The sequence below is a fragment of the Hyla sarda genome, chromosome 8 (genome assembly GCF_029499605.1).
Source record: "Hyla sarda isolate aHylSar1 chromosome 8, aHylSar1.hap1, whole genome shotgun sequence".
Classification (NCBI taxonomy): domain Eukaryota; kingdom Metazoa; phylum Chordata; class Amphibia; order Anura; family Hylidae; genus Hyla; species Hyla sarda.
In genome coordinates, this window is record NC_079196.1 from 105,748,309 (window position 1) to 105,765,544 (window position 17,236).

General features: G+C 39.4%; 1 protein-coding gene across 4 annotated transcripts in view; it reads left to right on the plus strand.

The window, feature by feature from the left end:
• The window catches only part of PARD3B (par-3 family cell polarity regulator beta), a 1,515,381-nt gene that overhangs the window by 1,288,351 nt on the left and 209,794 nt on the right, over window positions 1-17,236 (plus strand). The gene's annotated exons all lie outside the window — the stretch shown is intronic.

Genomic DNA, 17,236 nt, shown 5'->3' on the forward strand with positions numbered 1-17,236 from the left:
TAGGTGCATATAAGTTTCTTTTAGGTTTACAGGTATACAGTAACCAACCAGTTATTTTATTTGATAAGATATGGTGTTCCTTACTATGAGGAAGGGAATGTTCCAGTCATGAAACTAGTTGTGTAAAGTATATACCTGAGAACTTTAAATAAAATAAAAAAAAGTTTACATATATTGTCATGTTTCCGTTCCTTCCTACTCATGGCCGCCCAAGCTTGCATTGCCGCTTCTTGCAGCAATTGCACCTTCATGCTTGGTCCCTCCCTGTTGCTACCTTCATTGTTCTGGAGTCTTTTAGAGCACTTTCGGGCTCAGATACATTTACAGTTCCAGTGCACACTGCTTATCTCCACCATATTCTTTTAAAGGGGCACTCAGGATTTGTCTCTTGCCTGAGCTAAAAGGTTTTTTAGTCCAGTCAAATAGAAAATATATACTTTATTAGTATCTTCAAGGTTTTGACACACCTTGTTTTCTGTTCCTGATTATTCTCTTCAATGCTCCCTACCCTGCCCCGCTGCCTGTTTCCATGATGCCCTAACTCCACCTGCCCAGTCCTCTGCTTTTACGACTACATCTTCTGCCTACTCGTGTTAAGGAGTGTCTCCTCGCAGGTTGGCTTTGGTTAGGCCTGGAATGTGAGTGACTGCCGCTTTCCAAATTAGTATATGCTGAGTGTCGACACCAAGAATGAACACCAGACAAAGAGTTGGTATAAACTCCTTCCCAGCAGAGCTTGGAGCACATACTGCTCAAGTAGCCCGTTTATTTGGGGAAAACAACTGTTATATAGGGTTATCCAAAAGGGGAGGTTATCACATGAAAATCATCTTGTTATATTTTGATTGGTTACTTAGGTATACATGTTCATGTAAGGCACAGCATCTTATTAATCATATATCATGTGCATTCTTTCTTAATATTTTCCTTGGCATTGATATTGACTTCTACTTTTCTTCACTTGTTTACTTCAAGCTTGTTCCTCTTTCTTCAGCTTTGTTCTCACATTAGGCGCTGTTCTGACTGCAGGCACATTCTTCAGTTACTTGCATAAGCTGGTATGTTGGATAAGGGTAATAATGTTTTTCTGCAGTATTTGATTAGCACTAGCATATATATGTATTAATATATTGATGAACAATCAGAATCATCATAACTATCCCTAACGCTCCTACAGAACCGTACCAGAAAACATCACTCATACAGTCCCCTGCATGGGGGTTAAAGAGGGAAAACCAGAAGCCACTAGGCTTTGCTCCAAAATGTAACCCTAATTTCTTTGTTATTTATTTCACCCAGCCATGTGCTCCTATTTTGTTTTGAGCTATTTGATACTGATTATCCTAATAGTTAAAAGGGGTACTCTGGGGGAAAACTATTTATTTTTTTTTTTTAAATCAACTGGTTCCAGAAAGTTTACTAGATTTGCAATTTACTTCTATTAAAAAATCTTATTCCTTCCAGTACTTGTCAGCTGATGTATGTTTCACAGGAAATTGAGTTGTTCTTTTAAGTCTGACCACAGTGCTCTCTGCTGACACCACTGTCCATTTCCAGAACTGTCCCGAGCAGGAGCAAATCCTCATAGCAAACCTCTCCTGCTCTGAACAGTTCCGGACATGGACAGAGGCGTCAGCAGAGAGCACTGTGGTCGGACTGAAAATAACTACTCAACTTCCTCTGTAGTACAGAAGTGTCAGCAGAGAGCACTGTAGTCAGACTGAAAATAACTACTCAACTTCCTCTGTAGTATACAGCAGCTGATAAGTACTGGAAGGATGAAGATTTTTTTATAGAAGTAATTTACAAATCTGTTAAACTTTCAAGCACCGATTGATTAGAAAAAATTATTTTCCACCGGAGTACCCCCTTAAGTTCTCTAAAAGTCAATAGTAAAATTATCTCCTTGGTGTTAGGATGTATTTTGCCTATTATTGTAACTCCCAAGTAAATAGCTGAAGAAGTCTTATGAATGCCAGTATATTTATGTAATGTAATACTATGTGGAGTATTCAGCCCAAGATGTTGGTGATTTGGGTGGAGCCGGGCTATGACATTCACACACAGCTCATAGACAAGTGTTGCTGTTTTCGGAAGGATGCAGCCTTGCGTTTCATGATTATAGAGCCGCACATATTTTATTAAACTTTGCACATTTTCAGTTATAAATAAATCCTCTGAAGGTTTCTTTCAAAATCCTTGACTATATTTATGGGCTGTGTAGTTTTACAATACTTCACAATATTTATAACATTGAGTATTTTCTTGTTTATGCTATGTACATAAAATTGTAGCCAACATGCACCGGATTACCCAAATCTGTTTTGCAGATTCCAATATAACATTGTAGGAGGGTATGTTTAGATTATTGGTAAATGTAGACTTTCTGGCTGTCGATTTAAATGGCATAACAAAGAAAAGGCTTAAATCTGTATCATTCTGTAATTTCATTAGGGTAGATTAACCAAGATCCTTTGATTCACTAGTGAAATCTATACAAAGCAATACTGTGTTGCTTGTTAACTCACTACAGGGAGTAGAAAAGGGCAAATAGTTGCATGTGATCTGCTGTGGTATTTTCCCAATTGTATATTCTTTTATAGTGTTGTCATATAAGGTGTTTAGAGAGAAAACCTTTCTGCCTAAAACATTCCAGTATATACCGTATTTTTCGCCATATATATAGTATTAAGACGCACTTTTTCTTCCCCAAAACTGGGGGGAAAAAGTCGGTGTGTCTTATACGGCGAACACACCCCTATCGCGGCAGTCCCTGCGGCCATCAACGGCCGGGACCCACGGCTAATACAGGACATCACCGATCGCGGTGATGCCCTGTATTAACCCTTCAGACGCGGCGATCAAAGCTGACCACCGCGTCTGAAGGGAAAGTGACACTAACCCGGCTGTTTAGTCGGACTGTTCGGGACCGCCGCAATTTCACCACGGCGGTCCCGAACAGCCCGACTGAATAGCCGGGTTAGTGCTTACAGGACACCGGGAGGGACCTTACCTGCCTCCTCTGTGTCTTCTCCGTTCAGGGATCCCCTGTACGGCCGGCGCTCTCCTTCCTCGTCGTCGCGTCGGCATGCGTAATGACGTGATGGCGGCGACAGAGAGCAAGGATACCCGGCCGGCAACAGAGATGTTCCGGAGCGACGGCAACAGCGATGGAGCGACATCCAGGGCAGCGGTGACGGGTCCGGAGCGGCGGGGACACGTGAGTATTACCTCCTATGCAGTGGTCTTCAATCTGCGGACCTCAAGATGTTGCAAAACTACAACTCCCAGCATGCCCGGACAGCCAACGGCTGTCCGGGCATGCTGGGATTTGTATTTTTGCAACATCTGGAGGTCCGCAGGTTGAAGACCACTATTGGGTTCAAAATCTTAATTTTTTTAGATTTTGCACCTATAAATTGGGTGTGTCTTATACGCCGGTGCGTCCTATAGGACGAAAAATACGGTACCTTCCAATTGAAGGAATTTATTCCATAGATTAATTTACTGTTAATGGACCCTTGGATTTACCGTGTCTTAATAACTGATTGCATATATACATGAAAAACTAATTTTGGATTTTGTCAGATTCTCACTATGTAGCCATGATTAACTATTGTAAACCTGACATATTTTGACGGGTTGTCCGACAGAATCAGGCGCATTGCGCCAGAAATTCTGTCTGCGCCAGAATTTGTGGCAGAATTCTGTCTCATTGCGCCAGAATTCTTTCTGCACCAGAATTATGACCAACTCTCCATTTTACTGAGTTGGTCGGGGCATATCTGTTGGGAAAAAGGGGCGTAGTCACAGAAAAGGGGTGTGTTTCCCGACATTTTCACAAAAACACTACATATTTACTAAGGTTTCCACAAAAATGAGGTGGATTTGAGGTGAGGAAAACCCTACAGATCTGAGCATGTGTAAATAAAAAATAAAAAATGCTAAATGTAGGGAAAACTTAGTAAATACTGTGGGGGAAAAATTAGAGAATTAAAACCCACAAAGAAACCTACACTCCACTCTTAGTAAATCAAGGCCTATAAGTTCACACTAAAAAAGTATTTTTCAATTGTGCTGACTATTTTGTAATTATATCACAATCAATTATGGCAAAACTGGGTGACATCCAGTATGGCTCAATACAGTACCCAAAAGGAATAGAACACAACTTCTGAAAAGTAGAAAATCTACTTTGGTAAGAAACACTACTGGACTGGGTAAATATAATTGTATAACTAGATAATGACTAGATCGCTTTGCTGGGTTCTGAAAAAGCTGGGCATCAGTTCCCTTGATGATTGTAGTGACAACATATTGGTAGGAAACACTGATAGAAATGGTAGACTCCAATACCAGACACAGAATGCCGGATGCTGCCCGGAGATCTCTGGGATCTCAGCGGCGTGACCCCTGTGATCAGACATCTTATTCCCTCTCCTTTGGATAATGGGATAATATGTCTAAGGCCGGAATACCCCTTTAAGGCAGTGCAAGAAAATAATAGTGGCCACACAAAATATTGACACTTTGGACATTTCCACTTAGGGCTGCACTTATTTTGTTGCCAAGGTTTAGACATTAATGACTGTGTGTTGAGTTATTTTGAAGGGACACAAAATAGTGTCACCACTTTTGTATATGCAAGTGTAATGTCTACTACAAACAAATTGTGCATGGTCGCTTTCAAAGAGGAGCTATGGGTGTTGCTATCTTTACATAATGTATCACTGTGTTACTGATTCACATGTTTCTCTGTAACTAACTACCCAAAGCTACAAATATATCTGTAAATTCCTTATAACAAACATCTATTCTTGTAACTCACATTGCATGGCTAACTGCCAACAATAACACTGAGCAGTTCCAAAGCCTTACCATTGACATTATTGTTATCTAACATATTATCCTTCCCTCTTTAAAAGCGGTACTTGGATGAGAACATACACAGAGACAAAGGTCTTTTGTTGGAAATGTAGCCTCTGGAAAGAACCTTACATGTCTTAATTTACTATTATACTTTTCACTGCCAGGTCTAAACTTGCATCAGTGCTGTGATGTTTAGCAACACTTACATTTGAAGTCTGCGCCTAATGCCAGTAAGACCAATGTTCTTAGACATTGTGGAAACTAGAGATGAGCGAATTTTTGAAAAATTTGATCCGGCCGATTTGCCGAATTTCCTGGAAAAAATTGGTTCGGTCCGAATTTATTTGCTGCAAATCTCTATTAAAATCTCTATAAAAAATGGCTATTTCTGGCCTACAGAGAGCTTCAATAGGGGTGTAGAACACTTTGCCTTGCTGTAACACGCATAGGGTGTGTGCTGGGTTAGTGAAATAATACTGTTATTCCGTATGACATGCAGATAAGAGGCATCACTATAGAATCACTGTTGCAGAGTGGCACAATGACAGAGCCTGGAGGTGGCATCAGTATGAGGAGACCATATAGTGGCTGAATGACACAGCGGGGAGGTGGCGGCAGCATGAAGAGACCATATAGTGGCTGAATGGCTAAGCCTTGAGGTGGCAACAGCCTGACAAGACCATAGGGCCTCACAATTGAAAAGATTAAATATATTTTTAACATTTAAATTGAAGATTTCAAATACATGAACCCAAAAAGTTTTATTTAATGTGCCAGCAGCATGAGGAGACCACATGGCGGTACAGTGACACAGCCTGGAGGTGGTGGAATCATGAGGAGACATATAGTGGCTGAATGGCACAGCCTGGAGTTGGTGGCAGCAAGCGTAGACCATATAGTGGCTGAATGGCACAGCCTGGAGGTGGCAGAAGCATGAGGAGACCATATAGTGGCAGAATGAGCTCAGGCCTCTCGCTGCAACTCTTGCTTCCACCTGCCCCTACTCTGCTGCGACCTCTACCTGTGCCTGATTAATTTAGGCCTCTGTCACTCCTCTGTGCATGTCGTGGCACTTCTCGGCCCAACATACTTAGTGCATATATGAGGGGAGGGCAATACGCTCCACTATGCTTAAAACAGTATTTGTCTACAACACCAGTAGGTGTGTACTTTTGGATGGCCTTTCACAGTATCTAGGCCCTTAAGACCTTAACAGGAACAAAATGGTACACCACTTAGATGTATGGATGTGGTATGCACTTAAGAGGGGAGGACAATGCGCTCCAAAATGCTTAAAACTGTTTTTGTCTACAACACAGGCAGGTGTGTACTTTTGGCTGGCCTTTCACAGTATCTTCACGCCCCATGGGTGTGGACCCACTGTGCCACAAGTGGCAGCAAGGCAGGCAGAATGGGGCAAAACTGACAGTTAGAAATAGCACCAGATACAGCAATGCTGATAATGGTGTTAAACGGCATGGATCAGGAACCAGTAACAGCACACAGATCAGGTAGTGACCTAGCAATGCAGACAAACAAAGCAGAATGCACAATCTTGCTGAGGTCCAGAACAACAGGTGTGGCCTCTTTAAATAGGAAGTGACTTCCAAGGATTGGAAGAGGAACCACTAAGGAGCGCACACCAGCTCTATAAAACATAGCTAGTGCTCGCACGCGGCCCCTAGTGGACAGAGGGGAACTGCAGTGCTGGCAGAAACAACAGAGCAGGAAGTCCAGGACATACAACATGAACATGGCACCCAGAATGTCGCTCTGGAGTTGCTGGGACCAGTAGTGCAGCTAGAGCATAAACAGCAGGACTCACAGGAGTTGCTGGGACCAGTAGTGCAGCAGGAGCAGGAACAGACACAGCATCCAGACAAGCAGAAATCAAGTTTAAGTGCTGCAACAAGTCATCTTAGCAGGCAATCCGCCGTTGCAACATCTGGAGCAAATCTTGCAGGATGGGCTCGGGCATCCCAGCGGAGTCCATGGCTTCAGCAAACTGTCACGCCCCACAGGTGTGGACCCACTGTGCCACAAGTGGCAGCCGGCCAGGCAGGCAGAATGGGGCTAAACTGACACTTGGAAATAGTGCCAGATGCAGCATTGCTGATTAAGGTGTTTATTTACAAAGTGCCAACAGAGTCCAATAAACAGGCATGGATCAGGAACTAGGATCAGCAGACAGATCAGACAGAGACCTAGCAATACAGACAAACAAAGCAGAATGCACAATCTTGCTGAGGCCCAGAACAACAGGTGTGGCCTCTTTAAATACGGAGTGACGTCTAAGAATTGGAACCACTAGGGAGCACACACCAGCTCTATAAAACATAGCTAGTGCTCACGCGCAGCCCCTAGTGGTCAGAGGGGAAACTGCTTTTCTGTGCAACACACACTGCTCTCTGTCCCTCTCTCTGCAATAGAACGCTGAAGTGACTGGCCGCAAGATGGCTGCCGATTATATAGGGCTGTGACACCACAGGGGTGGCTGGCTGCATGCTGCATGTTATTCAGGGTCATCCTGCCTACCCGTCTTGCCTTCCCGCCTTCCCAGAGTTCCTTGCCCCATGTCCTCACATGTGGATCCGCCATTTTAGATGCCCTGAAGTCTGGACAGCATTAAATGGAATTTAATGAAGTGATTCGTGCAATCAAATCGTGGAGATATTCACATTCGTTGTAAATCTAATCTTTCCTGAAATTCGTAACAAATTTGGATTCGTCAGATTCGATTCGCTCATCCCTAGTGGAAACTTTTGCAGTTGTGGTCAGGTCACCACTCACAGGCTGGGCTTGTTAACTGTATAAGGCAAACGAGAGAGTGTAGTGTGACAACTATGTTGAACTGCCAGCCAGCACTTACCAGAACATAAACTGAAATAGGGTGAGGTCGATGAGCAATATTATGAAAACTTGGGACATTTACAACACCAGAGGCGTATCTTCTGGGAGAAGTGTCTGCTGTGGTTATGGGATATTCACATTCTTGAAATTGTTATTTCTGCAGTGACTGATACCAATTGCAACCTCCATTTCCCTTGATCCATACAAACCCTACTGAAAAAACATACTACACATTTTTGTAGAGTGACACCTGTTCTCATTATGTTTAGTGGCCTCTTGCTGAAGATGTGCCTTAATGCCAGACAGTTTTCTACAACAATGGAGCTTTTTAACAGGACTGCTCTGCCGGAACAGTTGATGTTATTAGTACGTTGTGTGCAAAAAGACAATAAGCGGATGTAGTGTCCATCGCCAGTCAGTTGAGGGTAGTCGATGATGTTATATTTGTTGGGAGTGGTGTTATGTGATTATTTTTTTGAAATATTTTGCAAAATGAGTGTTTTCAGATGCTGCTTGTCATATTTTTTGCCTTGACATCTGGATACCTGCTATATATTCACTGCCATTCGTCCTTGCCACATGTTATTTAACTATACTTGATAATTTTATCTTTTAATCATTATCTTTATCTGATTCTAGAAGCACTGAAATCCTTAACCTTAATTATAAGGACAGTTAGCTGTGAGCACAGGGAGCACATGAAGATTAATCGCCGGCTAAACTGAGTGCAATAAAGGCAATGTGTCATTGAAAATCACCTGTAGTTTGAACCAAGTTTTTATGATCAATATTTATTTTATTTATTTTTAATTTCCCATGAAAGTATGTATATTAAAAAATATATATATATTAATGTTTTCAAACTGGCCACACCATGTGCTGACACTTTTTCTGTAGTATTTAAAGGGGTATTCCAGGAAAAAAACTTTTTTATATATATCAACTGGCTCCAGAAAGTTAAAGAGATTTGTAAATTACTTCTATTAAAAAATCTTAATCCTTTCAGTACTTATGAGCTTCTGAAATTAAGGTTGTTCTTTTCTGTCTAAGTCCTCTCTGATGACACCTGTTTCGGGAACTGCCCAGTTTAGAAGCAAATCCCCATAGCAAACCTCTTCTAAACTGGGCATTTCCTGAGACACATGTCATCAGAGAGCACTTAGACAGAAAAGAACAACCTTAACTTCAGAAGCTCATAAGTACTGGAAGGATTAAGATTTTTTAATAGAAGTAATTTAAAAATCTGTTTAACTTTCTGGAGCCAGTTGATATATATAAAAAAAGTTTTTTTTCCTGGAATACCCCTTTAATTCTCTGTAGTCGCCACTTCACCATAACAGGCAGGTTTACAATGAAGGAAACTGCAACATCTCTATTATATAGCGGGATGCAGATAACACAAAATTCCCTATTAACAAAAGCTGTTGGCCATAGACATGGAAGACTCTCCCATAGAAGTCAATGGGCTGGCTCCTGTAAGTGGCTTAGATGACTCTCCTATAGAAGTTAATAGGGTTCCTCTAGTTCATTATGTTTAATGTGCTGCTGTATGCAAATCTCCTAACTGCCATTAACAGCATTGAGCAGTAGCACAGGCAAGGTGACTGCCCCCATAAACAAATGTACAAAAATGTATTATAACATTTGCAAGATGATAAAAAAAGATTTTTGATATTTTTGATATTAATTACTTTAGGGTTATGTACCCTTTGAATCAATTTAAATAAGCAACCCATATGTCACAAAATACATTTGATCCCACAAACCGGCTCTGGTGCCTCGCCGCTCTCTGTTTACTAGCAGAACAACACATAACTGGCATCATGGCTTCCAGTGTTGGTATAAGGGACTGTGCATTGTGCTGAACTTCAACTACACAGTCATTGTGAGGACTCTATGTAAGTGTAGGAAAGGACTAGACATGTGTGGTATATTTCAACATACTGGCAGAAAGGTATACCAATATATATATATATATATATATATATATATATATATATTATGTACCCAGTGTGACCCCCGCCTCAGCAGTCCTTTTGGACTATTATTGGAATCCGATATCAAAACTTAAAAGCAGTGGTTCCAAACCATTGTTTCGTATCACATTTATCTAAATCTACAGGGTGGGCCATTTCTATGGATACAGCTTAATAAAATGGGAATGGTTGGTGATATTAACTTCTTTTTGTGGCACATTAGTATATGTGAGGGGGGAAACTTTTCAAGATGGGTGGTGACCATGCCGGCCATTTTGAAGTCGGACATTTTGAATCCAACTTTTGTTTTTTCAATAGGAAGAGGGTCATGTGACACATCAAACTTATTGGGAATTTCACTAGAAAAACAATGATGTGCTTGGTTTTAATGTAACTTTATTCTTTCATGAGTTATTTACAAGTTTCTGACCACTTATAAAATGTGTTCAATGTGCTGCCCATTGTGTTGGATTGTCAATGCAACCCTCTTCTCCCACTCTTCACACACTGATAGCAACACCACAGGAGAAATGCTAGCACAGGCTTCCAGTATCTGTAGTTTCAGGTGCTGCACATCTTGTATATTCACAGCATAGACAATTGCCTTCAGATGACCCCAAAGATAAAAGTCTAAGGGGGTCAGATCGGGAGACCTTGGGGGCCATTCAACTGGCCCACGACGACCAATCCACTTTCCAGGAAACTGTTCATCTAGGAATGCTCGGACCTGACACCCGTAATGTGGTGGTGCACCATCTTGCTGGAAAAACTCAGGGAACGTGCCAGCTTCAGTGCATAAAAAGGGAAACAAATCATCATGTAGCAATTTCGCATATCCAGTGGCCTTGAGGTTTCCATTGATGAAGAATGGCCCCACTATCTTTGTACCCCATATACCACACTATACCATCAATTTTTGTGTTCCCACAGTCTTGGAGGGATCTATCCAATGTGGATTAGTGTCAGACCAATAGCGGTGGTTTTGTTTGTTAACTTCACCATTCACATAAAAGTTTGTCTCATCACTGAACAAAATCTTCTGCGTAAACTGAGGGTCCTGTTCCAATTTTTGTTTTGCCCATTCTGCAGCACCTGAAACTACTGATACTGGAAGCCTGTGCTAGCATTTCTCCTGCGGTGTTGCTATCAGTGTGTGAAGAGTGGGAGAAGAGGGTTGCATTGACAATCCAACACAATGGGCAGCACATTGAACACATTTTATAAGTGGTCAGAAACTTGTAAATAACTCATGAAAGAATAAAGTTACATTAAAACCAAGCACATCATTGTTTTTCTAGTGAAATTCCCAATAAGTTTGATGTGTCACATGCCCCTCTTCCTATTGAAAAAACAAAAGTTGGATTCAAAATGTCCGACTTCAAAATGGCCGGCATGGTCACCACCCATCTTGAAAAGTTTCCCCCCTCACATATACTAATGTGCCACAAACAGGAAGTTAATATCACCAACCGTTCCCATTTTATTAAGGTGTATCCATATAAATGGCCCACCCTGTACTATCTGTATCATGTTTAAGTGCTTAATACATATTTTAAGATCACATAGTCCCAAAATTCTGTGCTGATCAATTTATCATTTCATATTTATTATCTGTACAGCAGCTTCATAAAACCATGCTTGTAAATAGTAATGTAGAATCTCTAGACATCAGCAACAACAGCAGTAGAGGAATGTAAAGAGGAAAAGTGTAGTGTTATTTACTGTAGTGAAGGCATGTGCCCTAATGTTACATGTCACGTCATATATGCGTATGTAGGCGTGAATAGATAACATGGTTGAGGTGTGAATGTGTTTCTATTTTTACATATGTCACCCATATTGTTGGTGCCATCTTCGTAAAGCGTATACATTTAGACAGGAAGCAGATGTTTTTGAGCTAATTAGTTTCACACGTGTATCATATTCATATATATATATATATATATATATATATATATATATATATTTAGTTGTATATTTAGTCATTATCTTGATTTATCTTTGTAGAAGCGACAGTCCGTAGCCTCATGTGCTGATACACAGACAGATTACACGCGGGAGGCTGCGTTAAGTGGCCTGGAAATTGGATTATATAATTCCTCTGATCGGTTATTTCATGGACCTAGAAGAAGAAAGAAGAGGGGACAAGGGGTGACAGCTGAGAAGTAGCCTTTGTCTTTGTAAAAGGAAAACCTGTTAAGAAGATTTAGTGCCTTTTAGGCAGTCCTCCTTGCTTGCAGTGACCTCTAACTGGTAGGGGTTGTAATAGATAATAAAGCAAGACTCTCCGCTGTCAGCCAGTCTGCCTCTGGGAAGCCTTTTCATTGTCTGTTTTCATTAGTTCCACTGTTCCACTATATCCTGACTCAAAAACAAAAAACTGTTCTCAACAGCAGATATCACTGGACAGGCCTATCTATCAGATTGAAGTGTTACTTCTTGCCTGGGCAGGGGGAAATTGCAGCCCAGGGACCTGTCACTTCCTTTTTCTTCTTTACTTAGAGAGGGAGGATTGGCCGAGCAGCTCAGAGGTGCTGGATGAGCAGCAAACCTTATGGGGGTTACTGGATGAATTTGTTTTACAATTTAGTGTCACGTCTGAGGCTCAGACCTCGAGTGACCAATGTACCCTATGGCTATGATATGTGTACCAGAGTATACAGTTCAACCATTCTCCAGGTATTTACAGATTATCTGTCTTCTAGTAGCAGCAATGTCCACAAATCATGACGATCTATACTTAAAGGGGTACTCTGGTGAAAAAAATATGTTTTGAAATTAACTGGTGCTGGGAAGTTATACCGATTTGTAAATTACTTCTATTTAAAAATCTTAATCCTTCTAGTACTTATCAGCTGCTGTATGCTCCAGTTGTGTAGTTCTTTCTAGTATAACCACAGTGCTCTCTGCTGACACCTCTGTCCTTGTCAGGGGCTGTCCAGAATAGAAGCAAATCCCCATAGCAAACCTCTCCAGCTCTGGACAGTTCCTGACACAGACAAAGTTGGCAGCAGAGATTACTGGGGTCATGCTGGAAAGAACTACACAACTTTCTCTGTAGTATACAGCAGCTGATAAGTACTGGAAGGATTCATATTTTTAAATAGGAGTAATTTACAAATTTGTATAACTTTCTGGAACCCGTTGATTTGAAAACATGTTTTTTTCCACTGGAGTCCCCTTTAATGGAGAAGAAGAGAGAGCAACACATGGTCAAGATGGTGGCAATGACCAGAGATGAAGATAATGAAAGAGTTCATGGGCATGCATTGAATTTTTTAGGGGGATTTTTTTTTAAATATGCTATTTACTATCTAAGACTATGTTCCCATATTACAGCGGAAGAACTCTACTTTTTAAATGTCTTTTCTGTCTTACCACAGTGCTCTCTGCTGACACATCTGTCTATTTCAGGAACTGTCCAAAGCAGGAGAAAATCCCCATAGCAAACCTATCCTGCTTTGGACAGTTCCTGACATGGACATAGGTGTCAGCAGAGAGCACTGTGGTCAGACAGAAAAGAAATTAAAAAAGAAAAAAAACTTCCTCTGTAGTATACAGCAGCTGATAAGTACTGGAAGGGTAAGATTTTTAAATAGAAGTAATTTACAAATCTGTTTAAAAAAAGAATAAAGAATAAAAAAAAAAATTACATATCTGTTTAACTTTCTGTCACTAGTTGATTTTAAAAACATTGTTTTCCACTGGTGGGTACCTTTAAAATTTTTTTTTTTTAGTGTTTTTAAATAATTTTTATTTATTTTTTCAGATGTCTTTTTTTTTCCCTACAGCAAATGCTATTGTGCAGGTTGCAAACCAAAAATAGCCCACAAATGCTCCACAAACATTTTTTTAACCGTAAATGGCTTAAAAAATTGTCTGTAAAATTCTACTTATTAGGGATTAGCAGATTTTTTTTTATTGAATTCAATAAAACTCAATATTTAAATTTATATTTAATAGTATTTTGCAGTATTCATTTATGTAGCACCTAGTTTAGTGTTGCTTGTGGTAAAACAAGAACAATGGTTATTCATTATCCAGAACCTATCACTTAGAACATTATAGCACTTTAATAATACTATAGCAGAACAACTACAATATTAGGTGGTGCTGATGAGACTAGCATTATGCTGGGCTGGGCATGCTGCTATATCCAAAAGCTAAAAAGCTAAAAAATGTGTTGCTGGTTAGCTCAGGGGACGGATCAGGACTTCTGCAGAGTAGTAGACTAAAGGAACATAAATAAATAATATGCTATATGTTTTGTGTAATAAATATATAAAAAAAAATGTTTTAAATATAAATGAGCACATTAGAGAGGAGCGAACTTACAGTAAATTCGATTTGTCACAAACTTCTCGGCTCGGCAGTTGATGCCTTATCCTGCGTAAATTAGTTCAGCCTTCAGCTGCTCCGGTGGGCTGGAAAAGGGGGATACATTCCTAGGAAAGAGTCTCCTAGGACTGTATCCACCTTTTCCAGCCCACCGGAGCACCTGAAAGCTGAACTATTTTGTGCAGGAAAAGTCATCAACTGCCGAGCCGAGAAGGTCGTGACGAATCGAATTTACTGTAAGTTTGCTCATCTCTAGAGCACATCTAATTATAAAATTTTAAATCACCTCTTTTTCCATTTTATAAAATAATAAGAATAATAATAATTTAGTATAGATGTGTGTAGAATTGTCCGAACTATTAAAATACATTTTTAATGAAACCTCACAGTGAATGGCATATAATGCCACTTCACATACCTTAGAAAATCCATAAAAAGCTATCAAAAAGTCCCATCAAAATAAAAATGGTACCGATAAAAACTACACAAAAAATGAGCCTCCGTATTGTCCTGTATGTGGAAAAATAAAAATAAATTATAGAGGACAACTTTAAGCATACTAATTTTGATGCATATAGTTATAATCTTTTCAAGTAGTAAAATAACATAAAACCTACATAAATTGGATATCCCTGTAACCGCATGGACCTACAGAATAAATATAAGGTGTCATTTTTACCAAAAAGTCCACTGCGTAGAATGGGAAGCCCCCAAAAGTTACAAAATTGCGTTTTTCTTTCTTTTTTTTTCAATTTCACCCCACACATATTTTTTCTTGGTTTTGCCGTATATTCTGTTATAAAATAATTGATATCATTACAAAGTGCAATTGGTGATGCAAAAAACAAGCCCAACAGAATCTCTGCTATGGACAGCCCACCCCTTTAATACTCGCAGCGCAAAATATGCAGCAAGTTAGAATCAAAATATGCTCGTGTGAAAAAGACCAAAAGTAGTAAAATAAAAATTTTAAAAAACGTTATTAATTCTATTGACCTACAAAATAAAGATAATATGTAATTTTTACTGTAAAGGGGACTATATAAAAAATGAACCCCCAAATTTTCAAAATAGCTTTTTTTTTTATTTACAACTTTGTCCCACAGCTAATTCTTTTCGTGTTTTATAGTAGATTTTGTAGTAAAATGAGTGATGTCAAACTAAATAGTAAAATTGGTCCAACATAGAACAAGCCCCCATATGGACCTTGGCATGTTTTGGTATGTAAATTACTTTTCCATTATAGGTACAGTAATTTTTATTATTATTATTATTATTATTATTTTTTTTTTTACCAAAATATAGAAGGTAAGAAAGACAAGGATATTAGGTAATATGAGTCTGATTGGTCAGAAATCTGTAAGTGTTAATCAAACCTGTTCATACATTGCATTAATGCATCATGGTAAAAATGACATGTGACACCGTGATTTTGGTAATTTGCAGCAACACCGTTACACCCTGTGACGTAGTACTGTAAAGTGTGAACACAGCCTTGCACAGCATCACCAAAGAGAGCCCTGCTTATACCGGTTTACAATGTAATGATGCTTATGCACCTTCAATAGCTGTCAAATGAACACATTTAACTGAAGCTAATCCCCCATTCCATACATACATGTGCATGATTGGCTCGGCCGAAGACATTGTAATCAAAAAGGCCTGTAAAAATGTGTGTACTCAGTTGTACAATATGGCAAAAATTAAAATACCACCAAAAATGCATGTAAAATGCCATAAAAAAAAGCTGGTTTTAAAATGCAACAAAAGAACTGTGTGAAACTGACCTAAAACTACAAAAATAATCCAATAAAATACCGAATTTAGCACTATACTGAATATACGCTTCCATTCACTACTATGTGAATGTTGTTGTTTGGTCCAGTTATATCAGTGACATCCTCTATTGTTTAAAAAGCCTTTTAAAGCTCAGTTTCCTGCATGTGATGCCTGCTGAGAATCCGAATGGCATTGTATTGGAAGGAGGAGTTCCCAATCTGGTGTTCATTAGAAGCAATTAAGAAATGGAATTAGGAAAATCACATTACGGGATTAAAAGAATGAGAAACCACCCACCGAGACAGGGAAAAGAAAAACCGTCCAGGAAATGGGACTCTCATAGCGAAGGACAATGAGTCCAACAAGACCCTCTAGGTTCTTAAAATCCGGGAAGCAGCCCAAAGCTACTTATCTTTCACTTGGAATGCAAACTAACCCTCCTGGATTATGGACTAATTCTCCTCTATCCAGAAACACCTATTATTTTAAGAAGTTAAGACTTTCCAGGCACACTGTCTGCAGTGTTTATGCCAACCCAGTACACAAATACTTTTCAGACGAAGAACAAAAAGTATGATGTTAAACATTTTTTGTCTTGTTTAAAGGAATAAAAAAAAGTCAATCTTCCTTGAAATCGTCATGTAAATTAGGATTTTCTGATGTTACTTCACATCAAAGCCTCACATGAAAGAAATCTGACTGCTATAATCATAAAAGCAGAGTACTATGTTTAGGAATGATCAAGACATCATTTCTGGGCTGAGAATGTCCAGATGCAGCCCGCTCATACAATCGGAGGTGCACCTTGTGTTCTATGATTTGCATTTCTTATGCATTAATGACACATGCTAAGCCAGTATTTATGAGTAATATAAACTGTCCCAGGGTGCACATTAGAAGCCTCTGGCATTCACAGGTTATGACATAATAAACTATACTACTTAAGTATTTAAAAGCTATATAAAAGTATTTGCAATCCTAACTCTGCTCCTGCGTTTACAAGATATATAGCAAAGCTATTTGCAACATCTCAGTCTAGAGCTTTGTATCAGAATTCATTTAGCTAACATCCATTACATTATATTCATTATATCTGCACTCACATTAATCTTACTGTGCTGCTTGCTTTAATGCAGAATGCAAAATGACGACTTATGGATTCAAGGAGCAATCCACTTGCATGTTTCATATTATGTAAAACAGACTCTCACTGTAAATAATAAGAATGTTTCTGAACTGTACAGATAGTCATAGACAGAGTTTGCCCTTGTGTCCTTGGGTTTAAAGGGGTACTTCGGTGGGAAAGAAATGTTTTCAAATCAACTGGTGCCAGAAAGTTTAACAGATTTGTAAATGAATTACTTAAGCTAAAATCAGCTGCTGTATACTCCAGAGGAAGTTGCGTAGTTCTTTCCAGTCTGACC